General features: G+C 40.3%; 1 protein-coding gene across 1 annotated transcript in view; it reads right to left on the bottom strand.

Annotated features, from left to right (window-relative positions):
- The window catches only part of NFKB1 (nuclear factor kappa B subunit 1), a 121,980-nt gene extending 110,671 nt beyond the window's left edge, over positions 1-11,309 (bottom strand). The window contains exon 1 of the mRNA XM_065877633.1: positions 11,157-11,309. The gene's annotated coding sequence lies outside the window, so the exon portion shown is untranslated. The remainder of the gene's footprint in view (positions 1-11,156) is intronic.
- Positions 11,310-18,349: the final 7,040 nt, after the last annotated feature.

Raw genomic sequence — 18,349 nt, 5'->3', positions numbered from 1 at the left:
GAGATTAATATTCTTTTGATCAAACATAGAGAAACTGATCACATTCTCTTAAATCTGAATATGATGACTTTAGTATGGATTTTCATTTTTACTAATTCTACCATATCAATAAAAATATATCCTTCATGTTTTAAGAGAAAAGGATTCATCATGTGGACCAGCAATACTTGGTTGGTTCTACGTATGTGGTGACAACTGGCCTGGAGGGAGAAAATGGTTTCCTTGAAGAAAGAATCACAACAAGCTTCCGATTACACACACACATAAATAATAATTTGCAAGCATCAAAATTAGGCCTTATACAGAGGACCGCTCAGTCCTTAATCTAGATATGAAGGCCTTTTCACAATGACCATGCCTATAGGTAAACCCTTCAATATATGCAGATGTCAATGTATTGGGTTGGCCAAAAAGTGCCTTCGGTTTTTAAGTAAAAATAAAAGACACATTTTTCATTTGCACCAAGAACTTTACCAAGCAATGTATTCACCCTTTTGTTCCGTTACCTTCTGCCATTTTTCAGGCAGCTTCATAATGCCATCTTCCCAAAACTTTTTCTCTTTTTGAGCAAAGAACTGATCCTGTGCCTTTTACAGTCTTCCAGGGAATTGAAATTTTTTCCATTAAGAGAATTTTGTAAAGACCGAAATAAATGGAAATCCGAAGGTGTAATGTCTGGTGAATACGGCGGATGAATCAGAACTTCCCGGCCACGCTGTAACAGTTTTTGCCTGGTCATCAAAGAAACATGCAGTCTTGCGTTATCCTGATGGAAGATTATGTGTTTTCTGTTGACTAATTCTGGATGCTTTTTGTCAAGTGCTGCTTTCAGTTGGTCTAACTGAGAGCAGTACTTGTCGGAATTAATCGTTTGGTTTTCCAGAAGGGGCTCATAATAGAGGACTCCCTTCCAATCCCACCATATACACAACTTCACCTTCTCTGGATGAAGACCTGCCTTTGGTGTGGTTGGTGGTGTTCATTTCATTTGCCCCACGATCTCTTCCATTCCACATTATTGTACAGTATAGACTTGTCATCGCCCATCACAATTTGTTTTAAAAATGGAACGTTTTCATTACGTTTAAGAAGAGAATCGCATGCGGAAATATGGTCAAGAGGTTTTTTTCCGCTTACCTTACGTGGAACCCAAACATCAAAGCGATTAACATAACCAAGCTGGCGCAAATGATTTTCAACACTTGATTTGGATATTTTGAGTAGGTCAGCTATCTTCCGCGTGGTATAACGTTGACTGTTCTCGATTAATGTCTCGATTTGATCGCTATCAACTTCAACTGGTCTACCCGACCACAGAGCATTGTCCAGCACGAAACTTCGCAAACCACTTTTGACACGTTCGATCAGTCACAGCACCTTCTCCATATACTCACAAATCTTTTTTTTGTTTCAATTGCATTTTTACCTTTCTTGAAATAATAAAGCATAACAGGCCGAAAATGTTGCTTTTTTCTTTCCATCTTCAATGTTAAAATGGCTACACAAAAATTCACCAATTTGGGGCTTCCTTGGAGGCGCAGTGGTTAAGAATCCGCCTGCCAATGCAGGGGACACGGGTTCGAGCCCTGGTCTGGGAAGATCCCACATGCAGTGGAGCAACTAAGCCCGTGTGCCACAACTGCTGAGCCTGTGTTCTACAGCCTGTGCTCCACAACAAGGGAAGCCACCACAATGAGAAGCCCGCGCGCAGCAACGAAGACGCAATGCAGCCAAAAATAAATAAATTTATTTAAAAAAAAAATTCACCAATTTTGATGTCTTTTTTTTACATGCACGCTGATATGACAGCTGTCACATACAATCTAACAAAATGGTTTCAAATGAAAATAAAGATAACTAAGTGCTACTAGAGCCATCTTACAGAAAAAAACGAATGAACCTTTTGGCCAACCCAATATAAAGTGAGAAGGAAAAAGGGTGAACCACCCTCTCCTCTATGTCTGGTAAGGTCTGATGCGAATACTTCTTTCTCCCGTGTCTCTTTGTCACTGATCTTAACTGCTCGGCAATAAGCAAAATATCTACTCAAACTCATAAATGACAAATTAATGTCAAAATTTAATTTTTAAATATTTTCACTTACATATTTTGTTCGGTGAGGAAAATCTGAAATAAGCTGCCCTTAGGGCTTTCAACAATAGGAGAGTTACTGCCTACTTGTGTAAAGCTCACTATTAGCACCTTGAAGTAATGAATTCATTCAGTCAACTCTTGATTGTTACGCGGACAAATATGAGTCACGGAACCAACATTTACGTAATCCAAGAGTCATTAGTGAAACCTTTTAAATGAGACTGAAGGGTAGGAATCTTGACTAAGAAGGGGCAGAAAGGGGGCTTTTGGTGTGCTGGTTACGTTCTATTTAATGTTAAGTGTGTTGACTTTGAGATAATTCATTAAAGCCATAATCTCACGATTTGTGTCCTTTTTTGGTTATGTGATTCTTCAATTTTAAAAAGGCTAATATAAGTAAAACATATTTTAAACTGAAAACATTAAATGATCTAATAAGCTCCATGAAATTGTGGATTTCTGTCTTGTTCAGCTCTGTATTCCCAGTGTCTAGAACCTGGCACATAGGAAGGACTCAACATGTATTCAAATAAATTAACGGTTAAAAAAAAATCCTACTATGCAGAAGTAGAACAGCTTATATAAAAAGCAAAGGTTCCCCACACCACCTCCCAACTCCAATCCTGCTTTTCCGAGTGACCAACTTTTTAACACTCTTAACTTTCTCTTTTTGGTTTTCCTGGGGGTTCTTTCCATATCCTTAAATACTATGTTTATATCTCTTTTCTTAATTGATCAGTTTTAGACATTGTGTTCTTGCTATGACAGATAAGGATTCAGCTCATACAACTACCACTTCCCTATCTTCTTCCTCCAAATATAGTTATAATCAGTGAGACCTTGAAGCAATTTACAATCAAAATACTGAATTTTATATTCAATTTCTGTATCATGTGTACCTTAAATTGCTTCGGAGGTATGAACATGAGTTCATAGTAGAGAATAATTAATTATGAAAAGATGCAACCCCAGAAACACCTGACGTCAGAAAGAAGCTAGACTGGGACCATAAATGATAAGTCATAATCCAAAAATGGACAGTTCCTCATCTTATCATATTGATAATCAAGAAGTGTCTTTGTACTTTCTTACATGAATTTTCCTTAAGTTGACCTATCTCAATAAGGCAAGAAAATCTGGAGTCTTCCAAATAACACTATTATATCAAAGAAACAAATACTTTTAGAGGGAGATGCTCATTTAGTCTGTCTCATTTTTTTTTAAGAGAGAAAATGAGACCCAGAGAAGTTAATTAACTTGCCCAGAGTCACACAGCTTAATCAATAGCAGTCTATCAATATTTTGTCTAGTTATTTACTTATTCATTTGGCAAACTTACTGGGTGCTGTGCTGATAAAAAGTAAGATAAAGTCCCTTCCCTCAAGATATTTTCTGTCTAGAAAGCATAAGAAGTCAAGAGCCCATGGACTGGGAGCACATAAATCTTCATGGGGAGGTCAGGGAGAATGGATAGAGGAGGGACAGAGAAATGGTGATGTGTACACCATGCCTGAAGGCTGAGTAGTCAGCACAATGGCTAGGAAGGAGAGCACACTCCTCACACAGGGAATGCATATGCAGAGGCATTCAAAGTGAGAAAATAGGGCAGATAGGAACTGAAAATTGATATGGATGACTTGAGAAATAGGGGATGGATGAGGAGCAAGGGTGGGGGTGAGGTGTGCAGGAATCAGCTTGTAAAGACAATGGAGATATTTCAGAAATATAAAGGTTGTGATATGAGCAGATCTTCACTTTAGAAAGCTGACTTTTATGCTGGAATGAAGGATGGAATAGAAGCAGGAGATTATGCATCAGGAGCAAATGAAAAACATGAAAGCTGGAAATTCAGTGAGGAAGGGATGAATGCTGGAGGTGAGAGGAGGCTGAATTGATAGAATTTGGTGATGGACTGGAGGAGAAAAGTGAGTATGCATGAAGAATGGGTTTCTAGATTTCTGGCATGGAAAACCTACTGAATGGACCACAGTGGGCTAACAACTGTATCCCCTAAATGTGCTGGGAGGAGCAATTTGGTGGGTGGGAATGATGATAAATTTGATATTGGCATACTGACGGGGACATCCATGTAATGATACTTAAGTGTCTCAGCAATAAAATTATTGTTTTCAGTTTAACACATATTTAGTACGTACAGAAAAACTGCCCCCCCCAGTCATCCATCTATTTCAACTTGGATTAATTCCTATTTGGCTATTATGTTAGACTTTTCAAGAGAAATAGGATACTTTCCCTGCCCATCATAAAAAAGCACTTCAAAGTAAATGACTGTTAAGGCAATGTTTTAAAATAGGAAGTATTGAAATCTTCCAAGGTGTGCTTGTTAAATTTAGTTAAATGTCTAAAACAGGAAACTGGGTAAACACATGGAGAAACCATAAAGACATTATATCAAATAAATGCTATGCTATAGCAAGAGAGCAAGGAAGTGTATTTAACTGTTATCAGATACCATGCTTTTGATTTTATAATTTCCCAAGTGTACTGAGGTCTGCTTAACACAACTGACTTAAGAATGTGGGGGAAATGACTATTGATTTCAATTAATCAAAAGTAGGATAGGGCTTCCCTGGTGGCGCAGTGGTTGAGAATTTGCCTGCCAGTGCAGGGGACACGGGTTTGAGCCCTGGTCTGGGAAGATTCCACATGCCGCTGAGCAGTTGGGCCCGTGGGCCACAGCTACTAAGCCTGCGAGTCTGGAACTTGTGCCTCGCAACAGGAGAGGCCGCGACAGTGAGAGGCCCACGCACCGCGATGAAGAGTAGCCCCCGCTCTCTGCAACCAGAGAAAGCCCTTGCACAGAAATGAAGACTCAACACAGCCAAAATAAATTAATTAATTAATTTTTTAAAAAAGATAAAAAGTTAAAAAAAAGAAAAAGTAGGATAAGCCACAGTGAAATGTCTACAAAACAGTTCTATTCAAGGACAACCTCTCACTCTTTTCATTATGACCCTCCTCTTCTCATCCATGATATACAGAATTTATCCTTTTCTCTGGAATTCTGATTTACTTTCTATATTATTTTTCTTTTCCACATTTAAGTCAAAAATAAAGTTCAAGATCTGATTTTATAGAGAACTCTCCACTAAAACTTTATCTATGCTTTCATTATCCTTTGTTTTGGCCAAAGTTTTCAACATTAACTTTAACTTTTATTCTTTACCTTCATGTTTCTTCCTTTCTACTTTAAATGTCCTCTATATGAACAGCCATTCATACTCCTTCCATCCTTCCACATTGTCTGTAAATTTATAAATCATACAGGTGCTTATATTATTCAGAGAGCATTATACTAGATGCTGTAACTTTTTAGGGATTCTTTTCCTCTGACCTCACAACCACACCTAGCCCCCATTTAAAAGAAAAATACACTTTATAAATCAAGTCTTAATGATCAAACACTAATAAATGGTTATATCTTAGAAAATAAACCTATACCTAAGTTAAGAACTGGTAGATAAAGTTCTTCAAACATCAATAAAACATAAGTCAGGGATTCATGTTAAAACACTAAAAAAAAAAAAAAATAGTCATTCTCTCCATTCCTAAAATTCTTGTCTTGGAAGGCATATTTTCTAGGACAATTAAGCAATTTATTTTCACTATTTAAATGAATTGCAGGCTTGAACCCAGAACCGATGAATAGGTAGATTGATTAAGGAATTTGTCATCACTTTTAATTTTTCTTTTTTCAAGCCTAATATTATTAGAATTGATTTCTGGAGATAAAAATGAAGGATACGTATGCCCTGACACTGAAATATACTGTGATATGTTTAGTAAAACCACACAATAAATAATAAAAATGATAATTTTGTAAAATAACTATTTTGACAAAATTCATTATAGCAATCAAGTTATTTATTTAATGTTAATTAAGCTCTCCCTATAGAGGTGTGCTTAACTTTATGTAGGTTTTGTAGTTTTTTAATTCAAGTTAGCAAAAAAAGAAAATCTCATGTACAAATGCTAGTGAGCCTCATATATCAAAAGGCTTAAATCTAAGAAAAATCCAAAGCTTTATTTTCCAGTATGAAATGTTTGAATGGTCCATACATTTTTTGACTCACACAGTGAAGACTGGGACAACATTAGAGCTCTGTGTTTTCGTTTATGCCCAGAAGCTATAGACTGAGCTGATTATGTAATGGAACACAGCAAAATTTATCTATTCTCTCCAAATCTTCTCACAGGGAAGCTATACACAGAGTACTTGGATTATTTTATTATTTTTATTATTCTAACTAACAAACACTGCTGCTATTCACTTTTCAGGTTACTTTTCAACAATGACAGCTTTACAATGTACTTGTTATATAAGTAAACATTTATTTTCTTCCTCAGTTTGTTGGCAACAACAAAAATGATTATACATATCTGTATTTGTAAACAACTTTTAAAATTAATTTTTAAAACTTGAATGTGTGTTTGTTAAGTGATTTGAAGAGAGGTCAGGGTCAGAACCAGAATTAATTAAGTCCAAAGCTGAGTGGACTGAAGTTAGGAGTTTTCAGTAAAATGGTTCTGACTCTCCCTGAAGGTATAATACCAGGCCTGGGAGTGTTGGCATTGTACCCTTTTCTAGTGTAGATGGTATATTTCATTTCATAAATTGTGTCCACAGAGAACAAATGGTTAGCTTCAGAGTTCCAAGGAAAATTTTCTGAAAATGCTACAAATAAGATATAATGAACAAAACCCTCCTGTGATGAGGCCCCAGGTTTTACAGTGCTGCAAAATCATTAAAGTATGAAGGTAGAAAGTATAGTAAATGTTGCCTGCTGGTTCCTGAGGTTTTCCAGCTATAACCTTGTCCCCCCAATTTTTTATAGGTCATAAGTATTTTATTCCGGATGTTATAAAATATTTTGGTTTTACTTTTTGATTGATTAATTTAGATAGGCTTTAACAATCTTTGGATTACAAAGCAGAGCTTGCAGCATCAGTCAGGCTCCATCAGCCAGAATTTTTTTCACAGCTTAAAGAAATCATCTATAGATTAAATTCATTAATATCTGTCAAAAGTATGGGTCAGAATAAAAGCTGGTTATAAGATTTTTGGCCTAATGGTGAAATGTAAATGAACAGTAATAAGCCAATTTGTAATAGGGAATTAAACCATCCGTTTCATTATTCTAATTTCAAAAACAGGCAACAAATCAAAGCAGATGAAACTTGTACTACTGATAATTAAACCTATTACTGCAAAAAATATAAAAGAATAACAATGAATTGATTTCTTTTTAAATTTTAAAATGCGATGATAAAATGTTTAAATACAATATTTTCATGATTAATATTGTAAGTTTAACAAATATTTTCATCCATAATCTACACTCTTGAAGAGTCTATACTCTTTAACAAATCACACTTTATATCACTTTTGTGTAAAACTGTTAGGGTTTAAATATTTTTATGGTGAAGCAGTGAGATTTCATTTCACAACTTAGTTTCTAAACTATTAGCTGATATTCAAGGGTAGGTCTACCAGCCTCACCTGAAAATATGAAAGCGTATTAATTTGCACCCAGGAACCCTCTCTAAAACAACAGAGACCAAAGGTATGAAACAAAGTCATCATTGAGAAAAGAATGCTACTTTTCCTCATCTAACAGTGAAGCACTAGATACTCATTAATGAAATATTGCAAAGATAAGTATCTTGGTAATATTACCCTACCTATTAACTGTACCAGATTATCTGGTTGCAAATATTAATCTTTTTTGATTAAAAAAAAATGCTCAAGGAGCCAAACTGACTTGCTAAACTATGTCACAAGTCCCAACTTTCCTCTCTGAAGATGAATGAATGCCTCTGTCTTTAAAACCCTTAAGGTCTCCTAAGCAGTGACAGGGTCAACTCAAAGGGGTATGTACGCTTCTCATGATTTACCTGCTCACCTCCAAGAACACTGTAGGGGAATTCAGTATTTATGGGAGATACAAGAGAGCAAATGAGAAGTCATTCTCAGAAAGCAGGGTCAATTGCTTCAGTATGGTTTGCTGGTCACCAAGAAGCAGCTGTCAATTAACTCTGATCAGACATAAATGTACACGTAGGAGCAGCACATCTAAAAGTGGCCCCCAGCACGAAAATTCTGTTCCTTCTCCTCCTCCTTCTCTTCTTAAAACATAAAACAATCATGCCACCTTGTATGATTCATATTATAAACAGAAAACCAATCAGCCAAACGAAACAACCTTCCTACTAAAAGTAAGGGAAATTAATGAGAAATTTTGCATAGCCATTGATTCTTACATATCCACTCCTGTTAATGTGATTGCTGTTCAATCTGTAGACTAGAAGAGCATAACCTGAGTATCTGTTCTTCGTGGTTAAACTACTCTGCATTTCCAGATACATTTTCTGCTGCAGTCATTTCTATGCTCAGAACAGCACTTCTACTAATAGGTTCTAAAAAAGAAAAAGATATTTTGACTACTTTATTAAAAATCTATATAGAAACGCAGATATCATTTTTTAAATTTATTGTTTTAAAATGTCAACTACTGTTCTTATTTCTCCTAAGTTCAAACTAATTGAAGGTTTGAAGTAACCACTTCCCCCAGAAGCCAGAACTTTCACCTCTTCTGAACAGGGGAATACCTCTCATAAATTAGGTAAAAAATAAGGGCTTGCTGATTGAATGATAGTCCAAGATTCCTGTGGCTGCCAATTCCTTATAAAGACCTTCCATCTACCACAGTGAGCAATCCCTGAAAGTCCAGGTAGTTAACTTACTTCATCAATTATCTGGAAGTCTGAAAGCAGTGGTAAAAACAGCCTGCATAAATATTAGTTTCTCAACTAGTGTCAATTTGTTCCAAGGAAAGTGACAAGAGAAATGTGAGGGCTGTGATCTCTAAATCTAAAATTCTGTCCATTTCAGACTAATTGAACTTTTACCAAGTGTAAGTCGGTCATTACAGATGATACTGTTTAAAAGGTAGAAGAAGGAAGTGCAAAGATCAAAGGAGCGCTTACAAAGGGGAACAACTATTTTTGTACATATACTCCAGTATTTACTAACGGGGTTTGAAAACCGGGCGTTTATTCAGCCCATGTGAATGCCAACTGCAGAACACAAGATAAAATTGAAAGTTCAAAACAAACAGATTTTCAAATCACCAACAATCCCTAATTGGATTATATAGAACTTTCTTTAAAAAGTCTTTCAAACAAGGTTAGAAGTGGTTTTCTATTCACGGCAAGCAGTATTTCAGTCCAGTAGGCTGTGGCCCAGGAAGACATTTTATCTAAATAAGCTCCAGAGGGCTTTGAGGAGTTGCAGGTATCAATGTGGATGAGTAAGTTCAGGAGATCTCATGTTTCCATTGATCATACGTGCTCTTCTCACTTTAGCAATTTAATTACATGATAAATTAATCTCTTTTTATTTCCTGTCTTCTCAAGTTCAGAAGCTCAAAAAAATACTCTGCTTTAAGTTATTTACATAACTTCTTTAGTGCATCAAACAGTAAAAGGATTCATCTCTAGAAAGCACAACATTAAAATCAGGAAAACAGCATGCTTCAGCTGAGGGCTTTATTTTAATCAGATTCCCATTTAAAGTTTTAGCAACAGGAATGCAATTTAAACTACTCAGGTGTATTCAATTGAGGTATTTTGCTAGAAAAATAAGCACTGAACATTTTGATCCTAAGCTTTAGTGTTTACCAAAGATCACCAGTCTGTAGAAGAACATTTCTATGCCAGAGCCATTAAATGGTTTAGTAATACCACAGTCATTCTCTCAGATTATGGGCTTTATAACAAAATCTTTAAGTTAAATATAGTTATTTAGTTATCTGCAATACTGAAAAACCCGACTTAGCAAAGTCCATGAAAACCTCTTAAATCTTGATAATCAAAGCCAAGCAACCAACCAATCTTCGTACAAATTTCCTAATTTACTACAGTAAATTAATGAGAAATTTTATGTAGCCATTGATTCTTACACACCACTCCTGATAATGTGATTCCTGTTCAACCTACACACCGGAAGAGCATAATATGAATATTTACTCTATTGGTTAAACTACCCTGCATTTCCAGATACTTTCTACAGCAGTCATCTCTCTGCTCAGAACAGCACGTCTACCAACAAGTTCTGAAGAAGCAAAAGATGATACTTTGACTATCAAAAATGCATATGGAAGCTCATATATTTTTTAAATTTATTATTTTAAAATGTCACGATAAGCTTTGTTTATATCATTTTTGTTTAAGAGGTCATGCACAACTCATGGTACAGCTGTCCAACTGTTTTACATAATCAGGGTGTCTAAAAAGTGTTCTAAGTGGGTAATTTCGCTCTCAAACGCCAGGCAGGCCCTGTAGGATCAGTACCAGGCCCTCCTTATCTTTTGAAAACTAAGGTACAGGTCCTATAGTAGGTGAGCATATCCTGTCCTGGCTGGCTGGCTGGTGTGTGTGTCTGTGTGTGTGTGTGTGTGTGTGTGTGTGTGTGTGTGTGAGAAGTGGGGGGCTTCTTTTGGAGGTAGGAGACCAGGAATAAGGCTGTCCGGTTCAATCTTGGGGAGCTGGGGAGGGCTTTCCCAGCCCAGAGGACTGACATGCACTTCTGCTTTCATTTCGTGGAACGCCCTTAGGTGAAATCTGCTTCTGCACTGCACCAACCACCTTCCCCTCACTCCTCCGCGCCCAAGCGCCCCTCATCCCTCAAGCCCCGACCCCCCGGCAGAGGAAGGGGAGATGGGGATAAAAAAAGTTTGCGCGAGTTCCCCTCCGCGCCGCGTTCCCGCCCGGCGGCTGGAAGGGGGAGAAAGAACGGCCCGGGCGGGCAGCCGCGGCCCTCTGGCCGACCGGCCCGTGCTTAGTCCGGAGGTGCCTTTCCCCCCTCGCGCAGAGCCCATGCGCCTCTCCGCTACTGTCAACCTCCTCCTCCGGTCTAGCCGAGCGGTTAGCGCAGGAATGAGGAAGTCCGAGCGGGGCCGGACGGGGTGCGGGGCGGGTGGGTGGCGGGAGTCGGGCCGCACTTAGCCGGCGCGGCCCCCGCTTGCCCGAGTCTGGCTTACCCTGCTGGCGGGTCCGCGCTCGGCCTCCTTGCGCCTGTGGCTCCCGCTCCGGGGCGGCGCGGGCCTGGGGGCCGCGGAAGGAAGAGGCGGCGGCCGGCCGGAGCCGGAGCGGGTCGGATCGGGTCCGGGCGGGCGCGAGGTCTCGCTGGGCCAGTCAGCGCCGCGCCATGGCCGCAGCGCGGGTGGAGGTAACGCCGGGCGCGCGGCTGCGGGACCACGGCGTCGCCGCCTTCCCGGCCGCGGCGGCTCCGGCCTGGGCTGCCCCGGGCTCTCGAGTGAGGCTGGCGGCGGGACGCTGGCCGAGGGCGGCGGCGAGAGGCCCGACCGACGGGAAGAGCAGGGGAAGCTGTCGGCGCGTCGCCGGGCCGCTCCGGTGGCGAAACCTCCTCTTCCTGCCCCGGCTCGCTGGTGCACTTCTCTCTCTTTCTCTCTCGCGCACTCTCTCACTTCCTGGCTGGAAATTCCCACTGACGTCGAGAGAGAAGACAGACAGACGGACACACGCGCGCACGCCGCGGGGGCGGGAGGTGGGGTCGCCGCCGGGGGTGGGGGAAGCCCGCACGCCTGGTGGGGAGGTGCCTTGCGCCCCCGGCCCGGCCTCGCCGGCCAGCTCCGCACCCACCCCTCGGAGCCGCTGCGGGGCGCAGGCGAAGGGGGCACGTTCGGCGCCCTGGACGCCGGCGTCCCCCGCAGGGCGCCCGCTCCTCCGCCGCCGCTCCGGGAGCCCCGAGGGCAGCGACGGACGGAGACGCCCCCTGGAAGCGCTCGCGGAGCCGACTCTTGCTGGGAAGCGGGCGGCGCGGAGGCGTCGGCCGTGAGGCTGTGAGAGTCAGCGGGTCCAGAGCCCCGAAGGACAGGCCCAAGCATCCAGAGGGGATGATGGGTCGGCATGGAGCCAGGCATGCTGTGTGTAAAAATAAGTCTCATCTGTATATTGCATTTAAGTGCTCTCAGTTACTCTCACATCTCTTTACAGATTAAACTGGAATGTCTGTAGCATAACTTACTTCTGTCCAGGGAAGTCTGAACGTCTACCGGTTTGGGGTGAGGTCTCAAATCTGGTTTTGACAGTTCTTCAGAACTTTCATTTACAGGGCATTGTCAGGCCTTTATGAGAATGCTGGTAGCAATGGTTTTGGTTCACAGCTCGGAAAGAAATACTGACCCAGCAGGTGGGAATTTGTTTTCTTCTGGAGAGACCGCTGCTAGAACCCGCAGATCACCAGTCACTAGCATTTGAGCTTCTTTACATGCCAGGCACTGTGCTAGGCGGGGCAGGGAATACCTTGGGGTAGATTAGTTCCCCAAACAAGAAACCAGAGCTGAAATAGATATTTTAGTGCTAATTATCTCACTACTGAATTCAGTGATAACTGTTTAAATTGAACTTTAAAACATCAGGAATCACCGATTCACCAGGCAGGGTTGCTATGGCATTAGATTGCCCATAGCAATATTCCCTTCGTGCCCACTCCTTGCCATGCCCCCTCCCTCCTCGGGTTATAAGAATCCTCTTGGTGGAGTTTTCAGCAGAGGAGTCGAGATCCATTTGTTTGGGTCTGGGGTGAATCTCTGCAGTGACCTTGGGAGCAACCAACAATCTTCCTTCAAGCCATTTCATTTAGCTTCCAGGGGCTGGTTAAACAGCTGGAATTCAGGGGATTTACAAAGACTGAAGACAATGACTTTTTAGAAACCCTGTGTTATTATTTACGGGACATTATTAGAAATTGTGCCAATATTGTGATTTTAGTAGATTAATATATAGTTTATAAGCAGTGATTTCTGCCTCTGTCATGAAACAACAAAGTGTTAGGGGAATAGTCTTCTTTTTCCTTATGGGGTAAGTGTGAATATTCACACAGTTCATTCTGCATGGGGTGGTAGCCCATCGCTGAAAGAATCAATAGACAGTATTGTTAGAAGAGAAGAGTCAGTGTGACATATTATGGGAACAAAAATTAAAGAGTGTTAATTACTTAAAAGGATTAAATTTCAAATTCAAAATTATCCCGTACATTGAACTTAAAATTGAGGTGGGCAGAGGGGGTGGTCTATTAAGCAGCTGTTTTAGTTTTCTAGGGCTGCTGCTAGAAATTACCACAAACTGGGTGGCTTAAAACAACCGGAATTTATTCTCTTACAGTTCTGGAGGCCAGAAGTCAGAGATCAAGTTGTTGGCAGGGCCAGGCTCCCTCTGAGGGTTCTAGGGAAGACTCCTTCCTTGCCTCCTCCTAGCTTCTGGTGACTCCTGGCAATCCTTGATGTTCCTTGGCTTTAGCTGCATCACTCCAATTTCTGCCTGTGTCTTCACGCGGCCTTCCTTCCTGTGTCTCCTCTGTGTCTCTGTATCCAAATCCCCCTCTCCTGTCTCCATTTTAAAGACAGGAGTCTTTGGATTTAGAGCCCACCATAATCCAGTATGATCTCATCTTAGCTTGACTACATCTGTAAAGAACCTATTTCCAAATAAAGTCATGTTCATAGGTATCTGGGGTAAGGACTTGAACATATCATTTTGGGGGACACAATTCAATGCACTACAGTAGACAAAACTATAAAAGCCCTCCATCTACTCTTTTTGGCTCACCAGTTATCCTTCCTGTACTCCCGCTTTGTTTCCCAATACTTTTTCTACACCCTATACATACACACACCTGCTTTCAGGAATGTTTCTTACAAATTCACCTACCCTCAGGTGTCAGAGGGCATTTGCCACTATCAGAACACAACAGAAAAAATGCCTGTGGAATTTCAGTCATCAAGATTGTGGAAAGGGCAAGATGTGTTGTATTTGTCACTAAATCTTTGAAATCACATGAATTTCTCTTCTCATAAAGCTGTGTATTGGAAATGTTGGCGTCCAGAGAATTCTGAGGTTGAGATCTATATAGTGTACACATCAACAATGAGAAGTTATATAGTGTGTAAAGAGTATTCAAAAATACAGACTCATACATCTGAGCCTTACGAACTCTAAGACCTATCTTGGGGATAGAACAGGAGTGAACTGTATTTCTGTAACGGGCACGGCTTGCTTCAGCTCAACATGCTTAGAAACACCCAGGTCACAGCTCTTGGCTGTGGGAGCCAAGATGAAATGGAAAGACTTCACTAGACTTGAAATCATGCTTGACTTAGAGTCCTGGCTTTGCCTTGAATTATCTGTGTAACTTTTGCCAAGTTTATATGAACTTCAGTTTTGTCACCTATACAATAAGCATAACATTATAGTGTATATTATATAATAAGCTGTATACTAGCTTTATATAATGCTTTACATTATATATGTTGTGTTGCTACGGTCTGAATGTTTGCATCCCCCTCAAAGTCATATTTTTAAATCCTAATCCCCGAAGTGATGGTGTTATGAGGGTGGTCCTTTAGGAGCTGAATAGGTCATGAGGGCAGAGCCCTCATAATTTGGATAAGTGTCTTTATAAAAGACACTCCAGAGAGCTAGCTCCTCCCTTCTGCCACGTGAGGACACAGCAAAAAGTCTGCAGCTGGGAAGAGGGCCCTCACCAGACCATGCTGGCACTCTGATCTCAGACTTTCAACCTCCAGAACTGTGAGAAATAAATTTCTGTTGTTTATCAGCCACCCAGTCTGTGGTATTTTGTTATAGCAGCCCAAATGAACAAACTAAGACATGGCTATGTAATATACATGTAACAACATATGTGTTGTTACATGTATATATACAATAATAACGTGTATTTTACATTATGACAACTCTACCTCATGAAGCTCTAGAGACAAAGGGGAGATAAAGAATGTAAAAGGCCTATGCAAATGTAAATAGTTATTCTAAGAAAAAGGACTTGAAATTAATTTCCTCAGAGGCTTAAGTGACATAAAATGCTCACACTGTTGACCACTGGGGCAGACACTCATCCTTGTGGCATCTCTCCCTATTGATAGCAAAGTGTTGCATTACACCTCTATTAAAGTACTTGTCATGTTCTATCTTGTGCTTGCACAGTTAGCAGGTCTTATTGGAAAAGCACTCCATTAGCCTATAGAATTGGGTACAAAAGAAAAAGAAGATAAAGCTGGGAAGAATGACCTCTTATGTAATAGCCAGGACAAAAGTGATTTGTATAGTGGATTATATCACCAAGAGTAAAACCAACAGGAGAGTGCAAAGAAATCATCTTCCTCTTAAGACTGTATAGAGAATCCAGAATTGTATTCCCTTGACAATGGAGACACACTGAAATGGAGACAAGAAATTTCAAAGAAGAATGTCACTGGTCTTAGAGATACTAGCATCTTTTCTATCAGCTCAAATGATATTTATGCACTACCATCACTGCCGTCAAAGAGTTCGCAAAACTCAAATAAGTGCTTGTAATTATAGTGCTAGGCAGAGTACAGTAAATGCTTTCATGGAGGTATAGTCAAATACTTAGGCATAGGTAGGGAGAGATATAATGTTGTTTGCAGTATTGCCTGGTGGTTAAGCTCTCGAGCTATGGAATCAGGTGCTACCTTCAAATTTGAAGCCAGTATCCGATTGTGCCCTTTGCAGAAAATAATTCACTCTTGTTCTTCCCTGGGTAGCTGTGTGACCCTAGATATAATTGTTTCAAGCCTCCTTTTTCTCACCTGTAAGATAGGATGATAATTACGCCCCACCTCATAGTGGTATTGTAAGGGCCAAATGAGATAAGGTGTGTGAAGCACCGACCAAGTTGCCAGATGTTCAGAAAACTCGTATTTATGTCGGTTATTATTAGTAGTACTGCTGTTTCTCAGAGGAACAACTTGATGAAGATGGCCCTTAATGGATGCCACGCATGGTGGATAAGATATGATGGTGAATTGACCAGGAGAAAGAAAACGAATGAGGGAAAGTGAGACTTAAAGACATGAGGTCTGGGTTTAAAACAGTTTGTAACAAAAAGACTTCGGAAGTGGAATTGTATGTTGTAATAATTAACGTTAAAAAAAATTAGATTTTTTCCCAGACACCCACTTGTCAACATTTTTTTTGGTCTAATATCACCTCTCTAAAGCACATTCACTGCACTTAAAATATGTTCAATACATAATAAAGAAATGTTTTAAAAGATTATTCTTTCACTTAAAATGTTATACACATTGTTTCACCAAAGAATTGGCCATAAAAATATATCCCATACACGAAGAGACTCAGGAAGAAGAAGGTGTGGGAGAGCCAGGATTTGGACCCAAGTCAACTTTCAGGAGGCTAAGATGCAGGTGGTGGAAGGAAAGTTAAAGTTTGTGTTAGGTGAGGGTGTAGAAGTCCTAGCATCATTTATCCTTTTTTTGAGGCAGTAAAGAAAGGAACAGGGTATCTGTTTTCCTCTTTATGGGAATCATAAAGTAGTAGTCTTTTGCTGCTTCTATACAATAATCATTTGATATTTACCAACAATATAACTGGGCAAAACAAAACTTTTATGGCACAATGTATCTTAAATAAATGAACTACTCAGGCTAGAAAGAGTTAACATTTTATGTTATCTTCTCATAATCTAAGTGAAGGATGATTTGGACTCAATATATTAGCAGTAGAATAATAATCTCTGTCATTTATCAAATACTTATTACTTGTGGCACAGTTTCCAGTGTATTTACATGATGTTTGGGATAAATAAGACTAGCTGCTATTTTCTAAAAACTTAAATCTCAGTGATTCAACACAATAAAAGTTTAAAAGTTTCCTTCTCTCTCACCCAAAATTCACTGCAGAAGCTCCTGGGTGGTGGCACACAGGGGCAGCTCTCCTCCACGTAGTAACTCAGCCATTCAGAATCCCTCCAGAATACAACTTCACCATCATTATGTGTTGCTTCCAGTGTTGCCTCAGCAAAGGAAGAGAGAGAGCATAGGAGATGTATGTCGTCCTTCAAGTCCCTTTGACTGAAAGTGACACAACACTTCTGCTCACATTCCATGGCCCCGCTCAGATGCAAGGGACCCAGGAAATACAGCTTTGCTGGGTGTTTAGGAAGAAGAAATAGGTTGGGTGAGCACAAAATTAATAACTGTTACACATGTATTAACTTATTCAACTCTCAGACAATCATATCAAATAGGTTGTCATTATCTCCATTTTTATAGATGAAAAGTCAAATAATTTTCCTAAGATTTCATAACTAGTAAGTAGCAGGGGAATCAGGATCTGAACCCACTTGATTTGCCTCCACTGTCCATGCTGTTAATCACTACACTAAACTATTTATCCAATGTAATGAAAAGGAGAAGGATGTAAGAGATTTTAGAAGATAGGGTCAATAGGACCTGCTTACCGATAATACATGCAGTTCGAGAGAGAGGAAGAGTGAGAGAGGGCTCTGAGTTTTCTAGTCTGGGTACTTAGAATGGTAACATCATAACTGAGAAAGAATCTGTGGAAATATGATGAATTCAGTTTTCATCATGTTAATCATGATAGGCTCAAGGAGATCACGTGGAAGTGACTAATGTTCAGTTGGAAATTCAAGCCTGATGCTCTGAGAGACATAGGATTGGTGATCTAAATCAAGAGGTAACTGCAAAGATGCGGTGGTTGTCATGAGAGTGTTTCTAAAACAGTGACCAAAGAGTTGGAAGAGAAGAGAACCAAGAACAGAAATCTGATGAGTAACTATTTCTGGAATTGGTGTGTGTGTGTGTGTGTGTGTGTGTGTGTGTAGCAGGGGAGGGGAGAGAAAGAGAGAGATGCTTAAAGACTGCTCAGGTGCGATTGAAGGTAGGAAGAAACGTTGGAAAACCAGAGAAGAGAAAGTTTCAAGGGTCAGAGAGTGCTCAAATACTGCAGACAGTTCCTAAAAGGTCAGAAAGAGAAGAAACAGTTGAATTGGGGAAATATGAAATCCCAAGCATGGCTTCAGGGGATGGGTGTGCAGGTAAGGAAAGAAACCACTGTTCACCCTGCTCACTGTTCAGAAGAAAAGGGGACTTTACTATAAATTCTCAAAATGCCACTGATGCCAGTAGCTCCGGTCCTAGGTTACTTCATAGAGCAGTTTCAATATAATGATGGGAGTCAGGAGCCACATGACAAGGGGCTGGCGAGTGAGTGGGAAATGGAGACAGGAAGGCAATAAATGTAAAAGAGTTTGGAGTGAGAAGCAGGAAGGAGAGAGAAATTAGTGTCATTCTTCATTTATCTAACATTTATGGAGTCCCAGGCTTAAAGGAAGTTTGGAAGGGTTGGG

Source organism: Phocoena phocoena, chromosome 5, assembly GCF_963924675.1.
Source record: "Phocoena phocoena chromosome 5, mPhoPho1.1, whole genome shotgun sequence".
NCBI classification, from domain to species: Eukaryota; Metazoa; Chordata; class Mammalia; order Artiodactyla; family Phocoenidae; genus Phocoena; species Phocoena phocoena.
Note: the sequence above shows the minus strand (reverse complement) of the source record. Positions and strands in the feature narration are given on the sequence as shown.